Genomic DNA, 13,708 nt, shown 5'->3' with positions numbered 1-13,708 from the left:
CTTCCAACATATAATTAAATTTTATAATCATGACTAAACCATAAAATAAGATAGGCAACTACCTACGGGTCTTCAGCCTATCTAATACTCCACTTTCCAACTCCTTCGAACTTTCCAACCGCCACCGGAATCCGTTATTACAAACACAACTATTTCATGCAAGGAAATCACAAGTAGAAAGCATGTACAGTAGATAACAAGTAGCAAATAGTTTATGCAATTATTTAGGCAATCCAAGTAAGGCATACCAAACAAACACATAGATGCATATGATGCATGCCTGTCCTATGGCTAATAAGTCTCATCTGTCGGTTATAAAGTCAACCTGACAATTCTTGGTAGCTAACCATTGGACTGTCCCTTTGTCGTGAATCCCCAACTCGAGTAATTCTCAATCATAATTATATAACACACACACACACCGGGGTTTATCCATGGGGGCAAGCTCATCCAAAAATTTCACAATGTCCGGCGACACTTACGATAGAGGATCAGTAGAGTATCGAGTATCAACCTAGAGCACGTGGTGGCTAGCCACTGCTTTCACCCAAGGAAACTCGTATCTCAAATATTGGGAAGTGCAACAATCACATATTTAATCAATAATCATATATTCATACTTAGCCATAATTCAATATCAATATAGCCTTCTGGCTCATAACATAATTCATAATCAGCCATAATTTTCATTAACAATATAGCCTTCCAGCTCATAGTATAAACAGCACTTCCGCCATCACCATCAGTAATCTCATATAATCATTATCCACTATGATTTATTATCAATTCATCTCATTCTTCGTCAATAAGTTACCTTCCTTACAGCTCTCACTATATTTCATTACCCAATACCACCTACCAGGCTTTAAACAAGAGAATAGGGTTTTGAAAGTTGGAGGAATGACTTAGAAATAAAAAATTATAGTTTCAGAAAAACAGGGGCTTAAGTACGCGGCCCTTTACTTGCGTACGCGAGGAGTGTGACCCGCAACTTATGCTAGCGTAACGTGTATCATTTCGCGTACGCGACCTTGAAAATTTTGGCATCTTGCGTACATGATACTACTTCGTGTACGTGAGCTCTTCAACCTGAAAACACTGCTCACAGTCGCGCGCCATGTGGTCGCATACGTAACCAAGGAAAATGAGATGCTCACATACGCGGCACACGTCTCGCGTACGTGAGTCCTTGAGGCAGTCACAACTGGTCGCGTCGTGCACGTATCTCACGTACACAGGTTTAGCAGAATCCCTAAAAAGCTGCTAAGTCTTGAAATCTCAATTTCGCACCCAAACTTTGATCACGCATAACTTTCTCGTTTTAAAATATTTTTCCTCCATTCTTCGAACAGTGTAAACATCTCGAACCAAATTTTATTTCTAAATAAATTTGACACAAATTGGAGGTCCGGAGATCAAGTTATGCTCCACCAAAATTGGTCAAAATCATGGTTTTTATAAAACTTTACAAAACCTCCATTTTCCAAAACTTACCAATTCCAACCTTCTAAAACCAACCCAAAACTTACCAATTCAGCATTAAACATTACCCAACTTCCTCATTCAATCCACAACCTACCAATTCTCATCCTTCAAGAATCACAACTTAATAATTCAAAATCCAAACCATATACAATATTTCAAACTTCAACAATACTCAACTTTGTCAACAATTATACATATCAATCAATCTTACATACCTCATCAGCAAGAGCAATGAATCACAACCTCCAAAAATCATTAATCATATAATCAATACAATCATCGCAATCAATCAACAACATCAATAATTCAATTCCTATCCTAAGGTCACTAGCCTAAGTTTTCACAATACATTACATTTTAGATACGAAAAACCGAAATCATACCTTGGCCGATTCTCCAATAAACCCAAAACACCTCAAGCATTCCTCGCACACCCTAAGCTATCAACCTCAGCTCTCAAACTTGGTCACCAAGTTTCAACTTCCTCAAATAAGCTCTAATATCACAAGTTTTGACCCTAAATTGATTTCTCACCAATAATATTTAATCTAAACCACATTTATCACTATAGTTAATCCCTAAACTCAAAGTCTCAACAAATTCAAAAGAGGGTTAGGGTTCTTACCTTGCCCACAGCTCAAATGAGCCACACCCAACAAAACCCGCAAGCTAATACGAACCTAAACACTAAAATTAAACAATTTTCAACATAATTGCTCATTAATTTTGAAATTGAAAAGGAAAAAATTGAGGAAAAAATGTGAATTCTTTACCTTAGAACGTACTGGGCTCTGTAGAGCTCAATACCGCAGTTGCATGTCGCAAACGGTACGGCGATCAGAGCTCTGGATCAGAAGTTATGTGGATTTGATTATCAAGTGAGGGTTTGGCATCATGGAAATGTTCTTCCCTTCCCCAAATTCAGTTTCAGTGTGTGTTGTGTTTGGCTAGGGAAGGAAGGGCTATTCCTTTCTTTAATGAGCTATTGGGTTGGGCCTTGGGTCCAATACGGGTTCAGTTTGGTCCGTTTGGCTCAATCTTGAGCTAAATTCTTTAAAATTAATGTCAAATTCTTGTTTTAATTTACTCTATCACATTAAACTATAAAATTTAATTTTTTAATTTTTTAGAATAAATATTAATTTATAAATTAATTATTTATTAATTATTTAGATTTTACAATGTTTATTATATTATATATTATCTTTGTACCAAATATCAAAAGGTAAAAATATATATCTTCTTTTTTTCATTTTTTTAAATTAACTTGTATATTAACAACTTATTTCAAACATCTTCTCTTGAACTACTTCTTAATCATATAGTTAGAATTGTTTAAACAGAAGATCTTTAGACCCTAAACTTTTTAAAGTAAAAAAAATACAATAAAATAAATTAGAAAACCTGATAAAACAAAATAAATTTTAAAATAGAATATATATATATAAGAAAACAATAAATTAAAACTAACATGGCCCATGACATAGAAAAATAAAGAGAAAACAATAATTTTGAAGGTTGAAATAATAAAAAATATATAACACATGTAAGATCCAGAACTTTTGAAAAGTCTTATTATGATCAAGTCTCAAATCCTATGGTTATTTATAGCCTTAATTTCAGAAATTATTTTATTAAAGGTAATTAAGGCAAGTTTTGATTTATTAGATTTGAGATGAGTTATGATTATTATCCAATTTTATAATTATTGGATTATTTTCTATATTTGAATTATAAAGTTAGTAGTTATGAAATAATAAGGATTTTATATGTTTTGGACTAAGTAACTAATATTTTAAATATTAGTACTGCTATTTTGGAAAATAGAGAAATTAATTATATTATTTCTAATTTTTAGATTTGGGCATTTTATTGATAATAATTTGTAAAATTGATGAGCCAATAGTATTTTTATACATTATTATTGTTGGACTAGAATTTATTTCTAATTACTATATTATTCCCAATTTCATTTGAAATTACTAAAATGCCCCTAACCCTAATTTTCAAAAATGAAACCCTAACACAGTGACCCGCCACCCGACCCAGTTTCCTTCACTCACATTCAGCAGCAGCAGTTGCTGCCCCTCTCTACCCTAGACACACACACACACACGCGAAGACAACAGGGAGAGAAAGAAAGGAACGAACGAAACAAAGAGAAGGAGAGGCTGAATTAGGGAAGATGGGAGAAGAGGGAGGCGGCGCGGTAGGTGCCACTGCCACCGTCGCCGCCGTTGCGAGCTGAGGGGAAAGGGAGATCTGGGTAAGGAAAGAGAGCTCGCGAACCAAGGAGATCGACCCACACCTCAACGCCGCCAAGGTTGCGCCGCCAAGCTGCTGATTGCCGTCGTCGTTGGGTCCTTGTTCCTCACCGTTGAAGGAGCTGCTTGATGAGCGGATAATTTATACGCTTTTTGGCATTGTTTTTATATAGTTTTTAGTAAGTTTGAGCTACTTTTAGGGATGTTTTCCTTAGTTTTTATGTTAAATTCACATTTCTGGACTTTACTATGAGTTTGTGTGTTTTTCTGTGATTTCAGGTAAATTCTGACTGAAATTGAGGGATTTGAGCAAAACTCTGAAAAAGGCTGACAAAAGGACTGCTGATGCTGTTGGAATCTGACCTCCCTGCACTCGAAATGGATTTTCTGGAGCTACAGACCTCCAATTGGCACGCTCTCAACGGCGTTGGAAAGTAGACATCCAGGGCTTTCCAGCAATATATAATAGTCCATACTTTATTCGAAGAATGACGACGCAAACTGGCGTTGAACGCCAAGTACACACTCCTTTCTGGAGTTAAACGCCAGAAAAACGTCATAATCCGGAGTTGAACGCCCAAAGCACATCACAACTCGAAATTCAACTCCAAGAGAAGCCTCAGCTCGTGGATAGATCAAGCTCAGCCCAAGCATACACCAAGTGGGCCCCGGAAGTGGATTTATGCATCAATTACTTACTCATGTAAACCCTAGGAGCTAATTTATTATAAATAGGATGATTTACTAATGTATCAATCATCTTTTGATCTCAGTTTTGTTTTATTCTTCATCTTAGGAGATCATTGATCACGTTTAGGGGGCTGGCCATTCGGCCATGCCTGAACCTTCTTTTACTTATGTATTTTCAACGGTGGAGTTTCTGCACACCATAGATTAAGGGTGTGGAGCTCTGCTGTACCTCAAAGATTAATGAAGTTCTATTTTCTTTTATTCAATTCTCTATCTTATTCTTATTCCAAGATATTCATTCGTACCCAAGAACATGATGAATGTGATGAGCTAATAACTCTCATCATCATTCTCACTTATGAGCGCGCGTGACTGACAACCACTTACGTTCTACATGCAACACAAGCTTGAATGTGTATCTCTTAGATTCCCCAACAGAATCTTCGTGGTATAAGCTAGATAGATGGCGGCATTCATCTGGATCCGGAAAGTCCAACCTTGTCTGTGGTGTTCCGAGTAGGATCCTGGGAATCCGGAAAGTCTCACCTTGTCTGTGGTATTCCGAGTAGGATTCCGTTCATGAATGACTGTGACGTGCTTCAAACTTTAACCTGCTGGGCGTTAGTGACAAACGCAAAAGAGGGATTCTATTCCAGTAGGAGTGGGAACCAACCGGTGATTGGCCGTACTGTGACAGAGTGCGTGCATTAGCTTTCACTGCGAGGATGGGATGTAGCTATCAACCATGGGTGATGCCTCCAGACTGGTTAGCTGCGCGAGTGACAGCCGTGCAGGTTATTTCCCCGAGAGGAATGAAAGTAGCCACAGCTGATAGTGAACCCCTATACAAAGCTTGCCATGGAGAGGAGTAAGAAGGATTGGGTAGAAGGAATAGGAGAGCAGGCGTCCTAGAGCTCTACAGCACCTCCATTCCGCTTATCTGAAATTCCTACCAATGAATCTACATAAGTACTTCTATCCCTTTTATTATTCCTTTCTATTTAATGATAATCACAATTACTCTTTAATCTCCCTAACTGAGATTTGCAAGGTGACCATAGCTTGCTTCATACCAACAATCTCTGTGGATTCGACCCTTACTCACGTAAGGTATTACTTGGACGACCCAGTACACTTGCTGGTTAGTTGAACGGAGTTGTGACTTCAAATAAGGACAATTATTGAATAAATCCAATTACAATGAATCAGATCAAAGAACAGTGATCACAATTTCGTCCACCAAGTTTTTGGCGCCGTTGCCGGGGATTGTTCGAGTATGGACAACTGACGGTTCATCTTGTTGCTCAGATTAGGTACTTTTCTTTTCAAAAATCTTTTTCAAAATTTTTCTTTTTAATTTTCGTTTTTCTTCACATTATTTTTCGAAAATATTAAATAAAAATCCAAAAAAATTAGAAAATCATAAAAATCAAAAATATTTTGTGTTTCTTGTTTGAGTCTTGTGTTAATTTTTAAGTTTGGTGTCAATTGCATGCTTTTAAAATTTTTCTTGCATATTTTTCGAAAAATTCATGCATTCATAGTGTTCTTCATGATCTTCAAGTTGTTCTTGATAAGTCCTCTTGTTTGATCTTGATGATTTCTTGTTTTGTGTTGATTGTTGTTTTTCATGTGCATTTTTGCATCCATATTTTCTATGCATTAAAAATTTCTAAGTTTGGTGTCTTGCATGTTTTCTTTGCATCAAAATTTTTCAAAAATATGTTCTTGATGTTCATCATGATCTTCAAAGTGTTCTTGGTGTTCATCTTGACATTCATAGCATTCTTGCATGCATCTTGTGTCTTGATCCAAAATTTTCATGTTTTGGGTCATTTTTGTGTTTTTCTTTAAAAATTTAAAAATCAAAAAAATATCTTTTCCTTATTTCCCTCCAAAATTTCGAAATTTTGGGTTGACTTGGTCAAAAAATTTTCAAAATTAGTTGTTTCTTACAAGTCAAATCAAAATTTCAATTTTAAAAATCTTATCTTTTCAAAATCTTTTTCAAAAATCATATCTTTTTCATTTTTTTCTATTTTTCGAAAATTTCAAAAATATTTTTCAAAATATTTTCAAAATCTTTTTCTTATCTTTATATGTAATTTTCGAAAATTAGCTAACAATTAATGTGATTGGTTCAAAAATTTGAAGTTTGTTACTTTCTTGTTAAGAAAGGTTCAATCTTTAAGTTCTAGAATCTTATCTTGTAGTTTTTTGTTAGTTAAGTTTTTTTTAAAAACTAAATCTTTTTCAAAATATCTTTTTCTTAAAACTTTTATCTTATCTCTTTATCTTATTCTTTTTAAAATTTTATCTTTTTCAAAATTTGATTTTAAAATATCTTATCTAACTTACTATCTTCTTATCTTTTTCAATTTTGATTTCAAATTTTTTTCAATCAACTAACTAACTTGTTGTTTGTTTCTTATCTTTTTCAAAACTACCTAACTACTTTTTCCTCCTCTATTTTCGAAAATATTTCTTCCCTTTTTCAAAAATCCTTTTTAATTAATTAATTGTTTTAAAATTTAATTTTAATTTTATTTTATTCTCGAAAATCACTAACTCCTTTTCAAAAAAAAAATTATTTTCGAAATTTCTCTTCTCTCTTCCTCTTCTATTTAATTATTTAATTACTAACACTTCTCTTCACCCCTCTTCATCAAAAATCCGAATCCATTCCTCTTCTTCTACCCCTTTCTTTTTCTACTAACATAAAGGAATCTCTATACTGTGACATAGAGGATTCCTTCTTTCTTTTTTTGTGTTCCCTTTTCTTTCATATGAGCAGGAACAGGGACAAAGGCACTCTTGTTGAAGTTGATCCAGAACCTGAAAGGACTCTGAAGAGAAAATTAAAAGAAGCTAAATTACAACAATCCAGAAGCAACCTTTTAGAAAATTTCGAACAAGAGGAAGAAATGGCCGAAAATAATAATGATAATGCAAGGAGAATGCTTGGTGACTTCACAAAGCCAACATCCAAGTTTGATGGAAGAAGCATCTCCATTCCTGCCATTGGAGCCAATAACTTTGAGCTTAAGCCTCAACTAGTTGCATTAATGCAACAAAACTGCAAGTTTTATGGACTTCCATCTGAAGATCCTTACCAGTTTTTAACTGAGTTCTTGCAGATCTGTGACACTGTAAAGACAAATGGAGTTAATCCAGAAGTCTACAGACTCTTGCTTTTCCCTTTTGCTGTAAGAGACAGAGCTAGAGTATGGTTGGATTCACAACCCAAGGATAGCCTGGACTCATGGGATAAGCTTGTCACTGCATTCTTAGACAAGTTCTTTCCTCCTCAAAAGCTGAGCAAGCTGAGAGTGGATGTTCAAACCTTCAAACAAAAAGATGGTGAATCCCTCTATGAAGCTTGGGAAAGATACAAGCAGCTGACCAAGAGATGTCCATCTGACATGTTTTCTGAATGGACCATATTAGATATATTCTATTATGGTCTCTCTGAATTTTCGAAAATGTCATTGGACCACTCTGCAGGTGGATCTATTCACCTGAAGAAAACGCCTGAAGAGGCTCAAGAACTCATTGACATGGTTGTAAACAACCAGTTCATGTATACTTCTGAGAGGAATTCCGTGAACAATGGGGTACCTCAGAAGAAAGGAGTTCTTGAAATTGATGCTCTGAATGCCATATTGGCTCAGAACAAAGTGTTGACTCAACAGGTCAACATGATCTCTCAGAATCTGAATGGATTGCAACATGCATCCAACAGTAATAGAGAGGCAGCTTCTGAAGAAGCTTATGATCCTGAAAACCCTGCCATGGCAGAGGTTAATTACTTAGGTGAACCTTATGGAAACACCTATAACCCAACATGGAGAAATCATCCAAATTTCTCATGGAAGGATCAACAAAAACCTCAACAAGGTTTTAACAATGGTGGACGTGCAAGGCTGAATAATAGTAAGCCATATCCATCATCTTCTCAGCAACAGACAGAGAACTCTGAACAAAATAATTCTAATTTAGCCAACATAGTCTCTGATCTGTCAAAGGCCACTTTCAGTTTCATGAATGAAACCAGATCTTCCATTAGAAATCTGGAAGCACAAGTGGGCCAGCTGAGTAAGAAAGTTATTGAAACTCCTCCCAGTATTCTCCCAAGCAATACAGAAGAGAATCCAAAAGGAGAGTGCAAGGCCATTGATTTAATCAAAGTGACCGAATGCACTAGGGAGGAGGAGGACGAAAATCCTAAGGAGAAAGACCTCCTGGGACGTCCTTCAAGCATGAAGGAGTTTCCTATTAAGGATCCAGAGGAATCTGAGGCTCATCTAGAGACCATAGAGATCCCATTAAATCTCCTTCTGCCATTCATGAGCTCTGAAGAATATTCATCCTCTGAAGAGGATGAAGATGTGATTGGAGAGCAAGCTGCTCTATATTTAGGAGCTATCATGAAGCTGAATGCCAAACTATTTGGTAATGAGACTTGGGAAAGTAAACCTCCCTTACTCATTAGTGAACTAGACACTTGGATTCAGCAAACTCTACCTCAAAAGAAACAAGATCCTGGCAAGTTCTTAATACCTTGTACCATTGGCACCATGAGCTTTGAAAAGGCTCTATGTGATCTGGGGTCAGGAATAAATCTTATGCCACTCTCTGTGATGGAGAAGCTGGGAATCATTGAGGTACAGCCTGCCTTGTTCTCATTACAATTGGCAGATAAGTCCATAAGACAAGCTTATGGATTAGTAGAGGACGTGCTAGTAAAGGTTGAAGGCCTTTACATCCCTACTGATTTCATAATCCTAGATACTAGGAAGGAAGATGATGAATGCATCATCCTAGGAAGACCTTTCCTAGCTACAGCAGGAGCTGTGATAGATGTCAACAGAGGTGAGTTAGTCCTTCAATTGAATGGGGACTACCTTGTGTTTCAAGCACATGGCCATCCCTCTGTGACAGAAGAGAGTAAGCATGAAGAGCTTCTCTCAGTTCAGAGTCAAGAAGAGGCCACAACCAAACTCTAAGTTTGGTGTTCAAACCCCATATCCAAACTCTAAGTTTGGTGTTGGGAACACTACACACTAAATTGACCTGATCACCATGTGGCTCCATGAGAGCCACTGTCAAGCTATTGACATTAAAGAAGCGCTTGTTGGGAGGCAACCCAATTTTATTTATCTAATTCTATTTTATTTTGTTTCTTTGTTATTTTTGTGTTTTATTAGGTACATGATCATGAGGAGTCACGAAAAAATCAAAAAAATTAAAAACAGAGTCAAAAACAGAAGAAAAAAATTTTTCACCCTGGAGGCGCACGGGCTGGCGTTCAACGCCCAGAAGGAGCATCTTTCTGGCGTTCAACGCCAGAACAGAGCATCTTTCTGGCGTTGAACGCCCAAAACAAGCAACAACCTGGCGTTTAACGCCAGGATGCGCACACAGAGGACAATCTGGCGCTGAACGCCAGAAACAAGCATGAAACTGGCGTTCAACGCCAGAAACGTGCATAACATGGGCGTTTAACGCCCAGAACTAGCATCAATGGGCGTTTGAACGCCAGAATGATGCATCAAGGCATGTTACATGCCTATATGGTGAAAGAATGGTATTTGTTTTCACCTCAGGATCTGTGGACCCCACAGGATCCTCACCTCAGGATCTGTGGACCCCACAGGATCCCCACCTACCACATTCCTTTTAATCCTAATCACACTCTTCTAATCCAAATCTCATTCTCAATGTCACACTTCCCAAAAACCTTCACCTATCACCTCAATTCCTCTTCCCAATTACCCCATTCACCATTCACATCAACCCCTCTTCCCCATACACCCCACCTACCCCCACTACTTTCAAATTCAATTTAACACCCTTTCCCACCCAACATGGCCGAACCTATACCCTCCCCCCTCCCTATAAATACCCTTCTTTTCTTTTACATTTTCACACAACACAAACCCACATTCTCCCACATAACCGAACCCTCTCTTCTCCCTCTCTCCATATTTTCTTCTTCTTCTTCTACTCTTCTTTTCTTTTTGCTTGGGGACAAGCAAATTTTAAGTTTGGTGTGGTAAAAAGCCTAAGCTTTTTATTTTTCATTCACCATCAATGGCACCCAAGGCCGGAGTTTCCTCAAGAAAAGGAAAAGGGAAGGCAAAAGCTTCCACTTCCGAGTCATGGGAGAAGGAGAGATTCATCTCCAAGAGCCACCAAGACCACTTCTATGATGTTGTGGCAAAGAAGAAAGTGATCCATGAGGTCCCTTTCAAACTCAAGAAGAATGAGTATCCGGAAATCCGACTTGAAATTCAAAGAAGAGGTTGGGAAGTCATAGCCAACCCCATACAACAAGTTGGAATTTTAATGGTTCAAGAGTTCTATGCCAATGCATGGATCACTAGAAACCATAACCAAGGTATGAACCCAAGTCCGAAAAACTATATCACCATGGTTAGGGGGAAATACTTGGATTTTAGTCCGGAGAATGTGAGGTTGGCATTTCATTTGCCTATGATGCAAGGTGATGAACACCCCTACACTAGAAGGGTCAACTTTGATCAAAGGTTGGACCAAGTCCTTAGGGACATTTGTGTGGAAGGCGCCCAATGGAGAGTTGACTCCAAAGGCAAGCCAGTCCAACTAAGAAGACTGGACCTCAAGCCTGTAGCTAGAGGATGGTTGGAGTTCATTCAAAGATCCATCATCCCCACAAGCAACCGATCTGAAGTTACTGTGGATCGGGCCATCATGGTTCATAGCATCATGATTGGTGAAGAAGTAGAGGTTCATGAAGTCATAGCCAATGAACTCTACAAAATAGCTGACAAGCCTTCATACATGGCACGGCTAGCATTCCCTCACCTCATATGCCATCTATGTTATTCAGCCGGAGTTATCATAGATGGAGATGCCTCCATAGAAGAAGACAAGCCCATCACCAAGAAAAGGATGGAGCAAACAAGGGAAGTTCCTCACGGCCCTCAAGAAGAACATGAGGAAGTGCATCATCAACAAATGCCTCAAATGCACTTTCCTCCCAACAACTACTGGGAGCAACTTAATACCTCCTTGGAAGATTTGAGCCATAATGTGGAACAACTAAGGGTGGAACACCATGAGCACGCCCTCACTCTTCAAGAAATAAGAGAAGATCAAAGAGCAATGAGGGAAGAGCAACAAAGGCAAGGAAGGGACATAGAAGAGTTGAAGAACATCATTGGTCCTTCAAGAAGAAGACGCCACTAGAGGTGGATTCATTCCTTGTTCTTTATTTCTTTCTGTTTTCGGTTTTTAATTATTATGTTTATCTATGTTTTGTGTCTTTATTTCATGATCATTAGTATGTAACCATGCCTTAAAGCTATGAATAAAATCCATTAGTCCTTCACCTCTCTTAAAAGAAAAATGTTTTAATTCAAAAGAACAAGAAGTACATAATTTTCGAAATTATTATTGAATTTAGTTTAATTATTTTGATGTGGTGACAATGCTTTTGTTTTCTGAATGAATGAATGAACAGTGCATATGTCTTGGGATCTTGTTGTTTATGAGTGTTAAAATTGTTGGTTCTTGAAAGAATGATGAACAAAGAGAGATGTTATTGATGATCTGAAAAATTCATGGAATTGATTCTTGAAGCAAGAAAAAGCAGTGAAAAAAAAAAAAAAAAGAAGAGATCTAAAAAGAGTATATAGAAAAAGAAGGAGCAATAGAAAAAGCCAATAGCCCTTAAAACCAAAAGGCAAGGGTAAAAAGGATCCAAGGCTTTGAGCATCAATGGATAGGAGGGCCCAAGGAAATTAAATCCAGGCCTAAGCGGCTAAACCAAGCTGTCCCTAACCATGTGCTTGTGTCATGAAGGTCCAAGTGAAAAGCTTGAGACTGAGTGGTTAAAGTCGTGATCCAAGGCAAAAGAGTGTGCTTAAGAGCTCTGGACACCACTAACTGGGGACTCTAGCAAAGCTGAGTCACAATCTGAAAAGGTTCACCCAGTTATGTGTCTGTGGCATTTGTGTATCCGGTGGTAATACTGGAAGACAAAGTGCTTAGGGCCACAGCCAAGACTCATAAGTAACTGTGTTCAAGAATCAACATGCTTAACTAAGAAAGTCAATAACACTATCCAAAATTCTAAGTTCCTAAGAGATGCCAATCACTCTGAACTTCAAAGGAAAAAGTGAGATGCCAAAACTGTTCAGAAGCAAAAAGCTACAAGTCCCGCTCATGTAATTAAATTATTATTCAGTGATATTTTGGACCTTATAGTATATTCTCTTCTTTTTATCCTATTTGATTTTCAGTTGCTTGGGGACAAGCAACAATTTAAGTTTGGTGTTGTGATGAGCGGATAATTTATACGCTTTTTGGCATTGTTTTTATATAGTTTTTAGTAAGTTTGAGCTACTTTTAGGGATGTTTTCCTTAGTTTTTATGTTAAATTCACATTTCTGGACTTTACTATGAGTTTGTGTGTTTTTCTGTGATTTCAGGTAAATTCTGACTGAAATTGAGGGATTTGAGCAAAACTCTGAAAAAGGCTGACAAAAGGACTGCTGATGCTGTTGGAATCTGACCTCCCTGCACTCGAAATGGATTTTCTGGAGCTACAGACCTCCAATTGGCACGCTCTCAACGGCGTTGGAAAGTAGACATCCAGGGCTTTCCAGCAATATATAATAGTCCATACTTTATTCGAAGAATGACGACGCAAACTGGCGTTGAACGCCAAGTACACACTCCTTTCTGGAGTTAAACGCCAGAAAAACGTCATAATCCGGAGTTGAACGCCCAAAGCACATCACAACTCGAAATTCAACTCCAAGAGAAGCCTCAGCTCGTGGATAGATCAAGCTCAGCCCAAGCATACACCAAGTGGGCCCCGGAAGTGGATTTATGCATCAATTACTTACTCATGTAAACCCTAGGAGCTAATTTATTATAAATAGGATGATTTACTAATGTATCAATCATCTTTTGATCTCAGTTTTGTTTTATTCTTCATCTTAGGAGATCATTGATCACGTTTAGGGGGCTGGCCATTCGGCCATGCCTGAACCTTCTTTTACTTATGTATTTTCAACGGTGGAGTTTCTGCACACCATAGATTAAGGGTGTGGAGCTCTGCTGTACCTCAAAGATTAATGAAGTTCTATTTTCTTTTATTCAATTCTCTATCTTATTCTTATTCCAAGATATTCATTCGTACCCAAGAACATGATGAATGTGATGAGCTAATAACTCTCATCATCATTCTCACTTATGAGCGCGCGTGACTGACAACCACT

The sequence above is a fragment of the Arachis stenosperma genome, chromosome 3 (genome assembly GCF_014773155.1).
Source record: "Arachis stenosperma cultivar V10309 chromosome 3, arast.V10309.gnm1.PFL2, whole genome shotgun sequence".
In the NCBI taxonomy this organism is placed as follows: domain Eukaryota; kingdom Viridiplantae; phylum Streptophyta; class Magnoliopsida; order Fabales; family Fabaceae; genus Arachis; species Arachis stenosperma.
The sequence above is the reverse complement of the archived record's forward strand: the minus strand, read 5'-3'. Positions refer to the sequence as shown.